The sequence below is a fragment of the Callionymus lyra genome, chromosome 3 (assembly GCF_982586985.1).
Source record: "Callionymus lyra chromosome 3, fCalLyr1.hap1.1, whole genome shotgun sequence".
Taxonomy (NCBI): Eukaryota; Metazoa; Chordata; class Actinopteri; order Syngnathiformes; family Callionymidae; genus Callionymus; species Callionymus lyra.
Genome location: NC_141820.1, coordinates 18,895,027 through 18,907,184, shown reverse-complemented (window position 1 = coordinate 18,907,184; position 12,158 = coordinate 18,895,027). Strand labels below are relative to the sequence as shown.

The 12,158-nt window shown below is 36.5% G+C and overlaps 1 protein-coding gene across 2 annotated transcripts in view; it reads left to right on the top strand.

Annotated features, from left to right (window-relative positions):
• Positions 1-6,084: 6,084 nt before the first annotated feature.
• Positions 6,085-12,158, top strand: part of gas2l3 (growth arrest-specific 2 like 3) — a 28,874-nt gene continuing 22,800 nt past the window's right edge. Inside the window, exons 1-2 of one of the 2 annotated variants that reach the window (XM_087786818.1) lie at positions 6,085-6,166; positions 10,874-11,019. The gene's annotated coding sequence lies outside the window, so the exon portion shown is untranslated. The remainder of the gene's footprint in view (positions 6,167-10,873; positions 11,020-12,158) is intronic. The other variant, XM_087786819.1, reaches the window with a different exon arrangement.

Below are 12,158 nucleotides of genomic sequence, written 5' to 3'. Positions count from 1 at the left end.
ATCATGTTAAATGCTTGCAAACATAAATATATTTTGGCTTTACTTTTTGGTAAGTTGTAGTTATAAATGTCAATAAACTACATTAGTAATCAATAGATTTATCAAGTAGTTACATGTATATGTCATACTTGGAATAAAGCAATATTAGGGTTAATTATTGTGGATTTATTGTATTCCTAATTTGTCAAATGGACCTTTCCAAGGTATTAATAAAGTGCCATAACTGTGTGTTATTATCAGTGTCACATACCCCCATCTATTCAATATGTCATAGTATCTGTCTTATATTATCTCATATTCCCTATACAGACTGCCGATACCTTTAGTTTTTATCAATTGTACTGTCCTTTTAGCTGGAATTATTAAAAATAACTTTTCTTAATATGCACCTGTTTATCACCTGCAGGTATCTGGACTTGTCCTAGATATATACTTGTAGTCTATCTTCGGTTCCGTTCGTTCAAATGTCCCGGTGCTGCCCCACCTGTGCAGAAACGCTACTTCTTTAAACACAAGCAGCGAGAGTTAGTCGCCCGCCTGACACCCTTCATCATCCAGGCAACTATCTTCTTGATGGGGGTTACTTTCAACCATTACACGTACCCCTTTGCTCAATGAAAAACCTGTCACAAAATGGCGGAGACGTACGTTCACAGACCCCATTTTGAAGAATTGACTTCAGTCGAGAGAAATGTGTTTTTTTTGTGACTTCTGCGGTTCCTTCCACGGCGCTGCTCAGACGAACACACGCTGCTCTCCACAGTTCACCTGACGCCTGTTTGGACTCTGCAACCGGCCACCGAATTCTGGGCGAGCGCGCGTGCTGCGCGCTAGCACACTAGCTTAGCATCGACGGCTAACCCGGCAAAAAGACGACTAAAACTCAATTATTTAATATTGTTAACTTACAAACGACAGCGACGGTAGATAACAACGTAATGTACGACTTATTCTGGATTTATTCCGAGTAAATTAGCTAGAAATGGCAAGTTTAGCGGCTCCATTGAGCATGTCGTCAAGCGGTATGCTAGCTCTTCTGCGCTTCTAACATGTTAAACGCGTTAAAAACACTTCTTTTTATAAGAATATGTGCTAAACTATTAACTCTGTTTATCGTGTTTCGTATCGCAATCGCAGGTTAAAGCCAATGACTTGGGATCGTAGTTTGCCAACTAGTCGATGTTCTTTTTTAAAATATACAACTGTAAACACATTTTATACGTATTGTATATAAATGCTCATATCGTACTGTATTATACATACATACAATTGTTTATATTGTGTTCTGGTTTGTGATGAGTGACCCACATACCTGCTTTCTTGTCAACTCAGTTTTGTTGTTATCTTTAAACCTTTTTACTATTTTCTTCTATATATCTATACATAGATATATATATATATTAAGCCAGTGTAGATAAATTATGTTGATATGCAAACTACGTTTCGTTTAAAATGACATCAAGAAAAATAAAATGTAAATATGATTGAAGCTGTATTTCCTGACTTTCATGACTTTGATCTCGAGTACTGTGGATCTTCTCTTTCAATGTGTTTATTTGTACCTTTGGCTGCTTTATTGAAATCCATGTCATTAAATGTTAATATTTTTATTCTACATTTGTTTTTGTATATTTCCAAACAAACAAACGTATAGTTTTCTATTTCAATCCCTAATAGGGCTTTTCTGTGATTTTTATTTCGACGTTTAGATTAAGCTTCGACTGAGTTTGAATTCAAAGACCTTTGAACATGATATACTGGAGAATAGTTTTGATGGAAGTTGTCACACTTGACTGCAGTAATACACGAAAAAGTTAGTAGTAAATTGTAGTGTGGACTCGATGCACTAACAAGACACTTTTTGAAAGAAGATCTCCAGCAGTTGTCAGTTATGCCACCAGACAAAGGTCCTGATTTGATGTGACAACATGTGACATATGGCTCAAAGGGACCTTGTATGAACAGTCTGCCCCCCCAGCACCCAGACAAAAGACCTTAGTAGGACGCTAACTGCATGTAACGTCATTACACCTCCTTCTTTCCCCCCCTTAAGTGTTCTTCCTAAACACGAGGATATATGATAAGATGATGCATGGTGTGGACCTTCAGTCATTGGGAAGGAAATAGCGCCATCTTCTGGTGTGTTCTTTAATTGTGTTCTGCTTCTGGAACACACTGTACTTTATCCGGATTATATTGGCTTCTAAACTGCAGTCATAATTATGTATTGCAGTCACACCAGCACCGCCACTAGTGCTCGTGGACTCACATCAATAGATAGTGTGTTATGAGAATATCATTTATGTCGTGTCTGTCGCAACAAATAGACGCATTGACAATGGTTTTTTACTATATTAGTAAAAAGAAAAGGAACTAATAATGATTTTGGCGGTGATTTACAGATTATGTAATGCTGTAAGAGATTTATTTAATATTTATTTTCCTCATTATCAGAGTAATGACACACTCCAGTGACCAGTTACAGTAATAGAAGCGTGTGGGGTTATTATTGAATACCAATGAAACAAAATGTAGACATGTTTCATTTAATGGTTTGTAAAAAAAACTATAGAGAAAGATGAAGTTCACAACCTCTGCCTTTTAATCCTGAAATCGATTTTGTTTAAAACGGTGGTAAGGCACTTTAATTATTTGAATACAGTATATAATCTTTTTTTGTTGTTGTCCTGTGTTTCCCAGATTTACCACTAGGTGGTAGTATTGCGCATAGAATACATTCCTTGTCACTAAGTAACTAACTTAAGTATCATAATAAAAACACTTTCGTATTCTGAATTAAATGCGTTTGACGAGAGTTAAGAAGTTTATGTTGAAACAGCTAAAAAAAATAAAAAAGCATTAGACACTTGGAGCTCTACGTTTAGAAACTATTCGAGGTTTCATTGGATTAGTGGGTCAGAGCCAAATAACACGTGAGTGCCATCTAGTGGCCTTCATCATAAACCCTCATCAGTTGCTTCATGTAAGCAAGTAAGTAAGTAATTTTTATTTGTATAGCGCTTTTCCAGACCAGGGTCACAATGCGCTTAAACAATCAAAACAATATTCAATAAAGTATATACTTTAAAGGTCAAGATAAAACTGATAACACAACAGGAGTTCCAGAAAATCGAGGAAAAGCCTGAACAAATAAAAACGTCTTAAGATGTTTCTTAAAGGAGTCAGTAGTCTCATAAACCCATCACTAAATTGGACTTTGTTAAAATGCTCCTAAAATGTTCCTCGAATATATGCTGTATATTCTCAAATGTGTCTCTTAATTTAGTATTTTTATTATAATTTGAATCTTATCCTTAAATCATTTCTATTTAATATAATGATAGATCTGGATTTATAACATTCCTACAGTTTGAACACAAAGATGTAGATACAATATGAAGAAAAACAATGAAACACAATTATTGTTACTCGCTAGTGATGTAAACTTGGGAAGTTTTTCAATGGGAAAATTGTAGTCTCACTGGACACAGAACTCATATATATATATATTGTGGTTAAAAAAAATATATACAGTACAGACCAAAAGTTTGGACACACCTTCTCATTCAAAGTTTTTTCTTTATTTTCATGACTATGAAAATTGTTGATTCACACTGAAGGCATCAAAACTATGAATTAACACATGTGGAATTATATACTGAAAATATGTCTTATATTGTAGGTTCTTCAAAGTAGCCCCCTTTTGCTTTGATTACTGCTTCGCACACTCTTGGCATTCTCTTGATGAGCTTCAAGACCTGAAATGGTCTTCCAACAGTCTTGAAGGAGTTCCCAGAGATGCTTCGAACTACTGCGGTCCAGCTCACCCCAAACCATCTCGATTGGGTTCGGGTCCGTCAGCACCCCATCACTCTCCTTCTTGGTTCAAATAGCCCTTACACAGCCTGGAGGTGTGTTTGGGGTCATTGTCCTGTTGAAAAATAAATGATGGTCCAACTAAACGCAAACCGGATGGAATAGCATCCCACTGCAAGATGCTGTGGTAGCCATGCTGGTTCAGTACGCCTTCAATTTTGAATAAATCCCCAACAGTGTCACCAGCAAAGCACCCCCACACCATCACACCTCCTCCTCCATGCTTCACGGGGGGAACCAGGCATGTAGAGTCCATCCCTTCACCTTTTCTGTGTCACACAAAGGCACGGTGGTTGGAACCAAATATCTCAAATTTGGATTCATCAGACCAAAGCACAGATTGCCACTGGTCTGATGTCCATTCCTTGTGTTCTTTAGCTCCAAACAAGTCTCTTCTGCTTGTTGCCTGTTCTTAGCATGGTTTCCTAGAAGCTTTTCTACCATGAAGGCCTGATTCACATAGTCATGAAAAGTAAGGAAACTCATTGAATGAGAAGGTGTGTCCAAACTTTTGGTCTGTAATATATATATATAAAAATATTCTTGATAGCAATGAGCGCAATGGGACAGCAGGCGGCAGTAGCGTTCTGGTACTAAATGGAAATAATACTTAATTATTCTGGATCCACATCTGGAACACCAAAATGTAATCCGTCCTTTGCCCTATTATTTTGTTTAGTTCCTTTGCTAAAACACAGAAATACAATTACACAAAGATTGTCACATAACCTCCTTGTGAATAATAATCCTTTTCAATTAAAATAGTAATAGAAAGCCATAACAAAAGCAAGCAATGTGACACAGAATAATTAAATATAAAAAAACATGTTACCAAACTTTTAAATATCACATTCAGTTACAGATTAACAGCTTTATAGGTGAGCTGAGTGGTTTTCAGCACTAAAAAACAAACTTGTTCATATCAACCAAGGTCACTTCTTTAATCTCCTGGTCACCATAATCATGTGAGTGTGCGTGAAAACATTAAAAAAAAAACAAGACCCATATTATTTACAATATGTCAGCTGGCAGGTACATCGTCAGGCAGCTGGAACCCTGAAGAATACATCACACGGAACAGTCTTGGTGTCGCTTACAAGGATCACAAACCTTGTGTTCAAATTAAATGAATAGTACTAAGAGGACCTGGATTAAAGATAACCTACGTGATGAAAAACAAACCTGCCTTTGTATTCATTTAAACAGGATTTTATTCAGTCTGCAGTCAATGAGAGGGTCAAGATCTTGATGATCAACACCCTATTGCTGTGTTTTTATAAAACTGAGACTGAGTTGCTTTCGTTGCAAAAAAAATGTGATGGTAAAATACTGTTGCACCTGAACTAAGCAACAAACAAGAGATCAAGGATGAGATAAACATGTACTTGAATGCACTAGAAACAGTGCCTGGATGTGAGATATCTTACACAAGGATAGCTTTTAAAAGTAGAAATCTTGAATATGAATCATTAGTAATCATTTTTAATGTGTGTTTTTTTTAAAAATGGGATTTTTTTTTAAGGCAGTTTGTAATTTAACTTCCAAAAGGGACACAATATATACAGTGACTATTGTGAGGGACCACCAAGCCCCCCCAAAATAGATGGAAAAAGACTGTACCAAGTACAAAACACAAAGAAGCTTTAGATTAAGGTTTAAAAGTTGCATTATCCCATGATATTAAACATTCATATTTTTTCAATTTAATTGTATTCATTTTGATATACATTCAAATATAAATAATAAATAAGATTTATAGAACACTTTTTAATTTGATATAAAAGCAATATACACTATGCATATGTTAAAAGCGATACATTTTGGTTATTGTATCTACTATACGTATTATTATGAATTAAATATGTGTACAATTTAAATGAACATGCACACATTTAAAATATTTTAAGAGCTTATTGAATTGCTGGGATCTGTTTTTCCTTAATCAACTAAAGTCTTACTTCAACTGTAAAGTGTCTTGAGAATACTTTGTTAAGATAAGAGACTTTAAATAAAATTGAATTGAATTGAATTGAATTAATAACCATCGACGCGTGTGACGTCAACGGGTTTTAATCAGAGTGAAACGTCAATCAGGTGAGCCTTGGCCCCGCCCCTTTGGCGGCGCCGCTCTCCGATTGGCTGGTTCGAAAGGCGCCTGCCAACATCACAACACTGAAGACTTCGAGATGAAGAGAGTCCTGAGCTGAAGTTTCCTTCTGGACAACTGCCTGGGAAGTCATCCGATCCGACCAGACATTCTTCTCAGATCGAACCTCTGCCGCCAGTCCCGGTGAGTCTGAAGGAGTTGAATCTCGTGGGATGAGCGAGGAAAGTTTCGGGGAAAGGTTTGGAGAAAGTGTTCGGTGACGATCCAGTGAAACATGAGGAGGAACCGCGTGGAAACTGTAGGATGGTTTCTGGTCAATGTTACAAATAGAATCGTTTTTATTCAACCGAACCAAGACTCCAAACAAATTGAGTAAAACGGTTTATACGTTTATATTATGACTTGTCAACATTGTTGAACTCTTGTGTCTTTTATAGAAGTTAAAAAAAAAAACTTTCTTTTAAAAACGATTCACTTTATGTCAATTGCTCTCATGACGTACATTGTTTGTTAATAATGTAAAATGAATACAAGTTAATTCGCATTTTAAATGTGTTTTGGTGTAAACGTGTCATTTATGTACTACAGTTTGTAAGAACATAGAGGTCGTTTGATCCTTTCAAATCAAAGTGACATATGATAACTTTCAGAAAATATATTTGTATGTAAAACAGATGGGTTTTAAAGGATTCCCGAGGAACAAAATGTAGAAAATGTTTATAGAATTGTCCACAAATCTACCGACTAAGACACTACAAGAAGTGTTTGCTGAACTATACTAATGTTCTTTCATGTAGCACACTTTTTTTTAAACTATAGTTAAAGTGAGATATTTCATATATCCTGACAATTATTTTTTCTTCTCAAAAGAGATTATGGTGGTGGAATATTATGATGAGTCAGCCCAAGTTTCTATATTGAGGCCACACAGATTGTGTATCTACATGCTTGTTGTTTTGTGGTGTCTTGTCAATTTGACAATTCCAGTTTCCTGCAGGGAGGAAAGGACTGGAGATATGGTTTCAGCAGGTGCTTCCTCCAGGAGAACGCCTCTCCCTCTGGCAGTGAATGAAGAGCTTTATTCGTATCGCAACTTGCAAACTGCTCTTTATGAGAGTTTTGTAGTCTAACATGTGTCTTTGTGTGGTGACTAATGAATATAGTAGAGTTGAAAATCACCAACATTAAATCATATTTGATGTGTAATGGGGAAAATGTGTGCATGAACCTGCTGGCACAACTACAAGGACAACAGGAGAAAATAAAAATTGATTTTGTAACGGAACCTTTGAACACCAACTTATGTCCCTGTTATCGGTGCTGGACCAAATGTATCAACTTTTTGACAAGGATTGGGTGATTATGGGCTAAAAAACGGAGGAATTAATTCTTGCCTTTTCTTTCTGTTTTAGAAAAAGTTTCAGTGCATTGAAGTCCAAGTTATTATGATTAAAATAAAAGAATATTAATCCACGAGATGTTATATTCTTATTGTTCAGAAAGTTCTTGCACAGCTGGTCTAGACATAGAGTTTTAACTGGAATTTTTTTTCCAGCCAAACGCTATTACCTGGCATCAGTACCTCAAAGTTGATGAAGGTTCTTCAAGATGAACCCCTTACCCTTCTAGTAAAGTTCAAGTATCTTGGGGTATGTTTGCCTGACTGGGACATGGTCCTCGATATTCATCGATTCAACTTTACGTTTTAACTTTAGTAGTGGCAACTGTCTCATACTTGCTAGAAATATATATATATATATATATATATATATATGTATTTGTGTGTTTTTTTTGTTGTTGCCATGTAGCCCTTATTATAAGTGGACTGTGCTCGTAATATAAACTGTTAAATACTTCCTATAACATGAACTTCTGTTGATTCAAAACAAGAATTTATTCAAGCAAACCGGAGCACAGGACTGTGATTTTTATCTTTATTATGACCATCTGCTTAATCTTTGGCATCAGGCTGTGTTTTGAAGACCTGCACACGCACACACTTGCACACACACGTGCACTTGCTGGTGAGACAAAGGGGCCCTAATGAGTTAAAAATGCATGTGGGCACATATGGGTCGTGTGTGGACACAATGGAGATGATGATGAAATCTGAGATTACCCTTCATTTATTGAGGCTACTGTGTTTGTGTGTATGTGTGTGTGTGTGTGTTATTTAAAGACCAAGCAAAGGCACAACAACCCCCTGACACAACAGACAAGGATGACGTACGATACTTCATCATGTTTGTTTGTTACAAGTTTGTCAAGAAGTGTTCCGCTATATTCCCTGGAACAGTTAAACTTATTCACATGGATCATGTGGTCGACAAGAGCCTCGTTCATATAATGGCTTCTGTGAAAAAGGGTCTGTACTGCTTCCTCTAATCTGTTGGCGTCTGACATCTGTATGTTGTTTGAGGACATTGCAGCCTTACTTGGTGTTTAAATTATGTCTTGGATTCCATATGAAGCTTTTTGGAACAAGTCGACTTCATTTTAAAGTTGACGCCAATCTGAATTCTGCAGTGAAATTATGTGGTTTTCAGGGTTTGTGGTTTAAAACCAAAGTTGAATTTGTTCCACGTGAAGATAATTTGGTGAATATAACCTGAAATGGATAAACTTTATTGATCCCTTTGGAACTCTCCATTGTTTAAATAAGAGAAATGAGAGGTTGCACTAATTTTAAATGACGTCATTAAGTTCGTCTAATGCGTCTACTTTTAATGAAAGTGAAATCTAGAGACAATTTTTGGCTGATGGTTACTGTTATTTTTTAGGGACTGGATCTGAAATGCATTGAAATTTCAACTTCTTGGTTTTTCCAAATCGAATTGTGATTCAGGTTAGGTTTTTTGTGAGGGGGGGGGGCAACTGGGGGGCGAATGTAGTTGGCAAAACTTACAGTACACATCACCATGATTGGGTCATGATACAATTGGATCACAGTATATCTTGATATTGCAATGTTGATATGTATTACAATAATGGTTGGAAAACGGGTTTTTCGGAAATTAAATCTAAACTACAGTTTAACGAGAACTGTTATGTATTGAAATTTGAAATTCTGTAAAGTAAATGAAGTGTTGCATACAGTTGCCCTGTTTTTACCAAATCAATATTAAGAAAATAAAAAATGTTATTATATGGGAGGCCAGAATATCAAGATGTGTATTGATACTTTTCACAACTCTAGGGATAAACATAATTCACAATTCGTCTCACTCCCTCTCAGTGAACTCATTACGACAGCTGTGTTTTTACTGTTAAAAAGAAGCTAGTTGAGGGGTTATTTGACTTTGAAACTTGCATTACTTGGGTGCAGGTGAATCTGATCTGTGCAGAATTGCTCGGGTGCTGGTTCTAGGCTTCCAGAACAGATGGTGTTTAATTTTTGTGTGTCCAGTATAAGTGTATACGTGTCCAGTGTGATGAACTGATAAGGTAAACCTCTCCATCAATAATGGACTTGTGTTTTAGGTCAAAGCAACAGTTTGTTAGTTGAGCCAGCGGATGTACTTTTTTTGACAATTTCGTTGTTTGTCGTATTGATTTTCTTAAACTGCACGACTGTGTCCTCGCTGCTGTTGAACTTTCCTCATTTGACGCTCGGTTGAGGCAGATTTGGGTGAAAGGTTCTCCAGTCTTAAAGCTTCATCTTTCCTCCGAACGCAGATCAACAAAGATTACGTGACAAACAAACAAGGCTAATAAGGCTGAGCATGATATGACCTTTGACCTTTCACATCTCCCTGCCCTGCCCTTCTTTGTAGACTGGGGCAGGGGAGGTGATCAACCTCAAGGGCTTATCTTTGAAGATTGTCGCCCATTAATCTTGGGGGTGAATGTTTGTGGAGGACGATTGAAGAGATCGTAACATGTGCACAAGAAGTCTTTGGCAATAGCTGTGAGGCAGATATAGGTGGATTTATATTTTTAAAGATGCAGTCAACTCTTGAAACTCTTCATAATCTACATTCATTTGTTAAATAAAGAGGTGGACAATATATTATGTTTTATGAATTTGGAGGCCCGAGTGATGAGGGCAAAGATTGCAATCATGATATAACTTGTCATAAATATGCAATCAATGAAAATGTATATAATATTTCAATTTGGATAGAATTTCTGCCTCATGATTTTTATTTTTTTTATTTACTAGATTGTTTTTAGACCATCTAAAAAAATAGATCCCCAACACCAGTGACCAATTTCTTGACATTATTTCACACCAAATAACAAATGCCATAATAAATGAATGTGCAGGACTGCACAAGTTGTTCCCTGTTTTGATTGGGTTTTTTTTTTGTTTTTTTTATAACTTTACAGACTTTATTTTAGTAAACTTCAATGAAACGAGCATCTTGACGTGTTAATTCTAAAAAGGCTAATTGTACTTTTGAAAAAATCCTTAAAAAAATCAAAATAAAACACCTTTCATTCAATATTTAATGTAGAACCAGTACCAGAACTCTGATCAAAAACATGAAATCCCTAATAATAAATGTGTGCATGCTTTCATTGAACAACTTCAGACATGTTCACTCATCCATCTGCTCTCAACAACAATAGAAGGATCAAATAATCTCAGGGGAGCTGTCCTCTTATGAGGATGTTGTTTGGAACAATTGATTTGTTGAACCTGTGGGTCCAATTTGTGTGGCTAATTTTGTTCTGTTTCTTAGATTAGTAGAAGTTTGAAGAATATTAGTTTATTAAGAAAAAACTTAAGAATCAAATTTTATTAAAAATGGAAAACAAAATGTTTAAAATCGAAATGAAGCTCGGCTCGACCTATTATTTAAACTGAACAAACTTAAGATAAAGTTCTTACTAAAGCGTTGCAACTTCACATTCAAATGTCAACAACCTTGTTTTCATTCCATTCAGGTGCTTCGCACTTCACCGGCCGCCGTGACTAAGGCGGTGATGTAATTGCCGTTCAGCAAGCTTTTGAGTGTGAGGTCGACACAAACGGCACCGGTTGGGCATCTTTCCAGGCCTGCAGCACTTTTAAAGGATGCAGCGTCTCCAGGGTAGGTCAGTGTGGATTATTACTCATGCAGAGCGAGGGGAATGAAACTGGATGGTGAATATGGAATGTTTCAGTTCGCCGCTGACCTCGTGAGTCTTTGTGTGTTGACTGTTCAAGTGACCTGCCAGAATGTCAAGCGTCCAGTCTGCAGATAGAGCAGTAGTAAACCCACTGGTTCGTGAAGGTGTTCAAACAGGCTTCAGCCAATTAAAAAACCTGGCACGTTTTGAATGATCCACTTAGTTGTGTCAATTGAGTTACTATCGTTTGTTTACTGTCTCCACTTGTGATGCATCCATGTTGTGTTGAGTGTCGTCAAGAGTAGTTTGCTTATTATACAAGAGTCAAAGTTCATGCTAGCAGACTAGCCTCACGTCTTAAGCTCCAGCGTTAAGCTAGCAGACACATTTCGATGGCTTTACAAATTTAAAACATGAGTTGCAAAACACAATTCTATTTGTCAGTAGCTGAAGTGGGTCATGCAAGATTTTGTATTTCGTTGAAATTGTAAAATTGGCTTCTTTTGACCAAATATTATATATAAGTTTGATTAAAAATAAACTAATTTATGTCGTTTCATAATAGTCCTCATCAGTCACAATGGAGTATTTATACCACACAAGTACTTATTTACATAGTTCATCTTTAAACCTTTAAACAACTTGAGAAGTTGTGAATATAACGCTGTATTTCTACAATGTCATTGTGCTACTTGCCTAGCTTTCTTCCATTAGCGGCACCAACTGGTCGTGATAGTTTCTTACCGGCTTCTTGACTTGTTATTGCCTCTCAAACTAATACAGACAAGAACGTTGACTATTTCCTTGTCTAAGTTCATATTCATCCAGGTAATAATAATCTAAACGTTCCAAAGTAAGGTAACTGGACTGGTAGAGTTGTGTAGAAACACTTCCAGTTGCCTCATTTTGGAACGCTTTGATATGAACCTTCAGGTCCCTGAAATGAGGGGTTACCTGCAGAGGATGGACATATTGTTTAACAATCCCTTTACCTGAGTTCCTGTGGAACCTGGCTGTCATATATTGTAATGATTAAAGTCTTATAACGAATTATAATGTTGCATCAATAAAAAAAAAAAGTCAACTTAATGACAAGTCTGGGTTCGCACGATGGATTTGG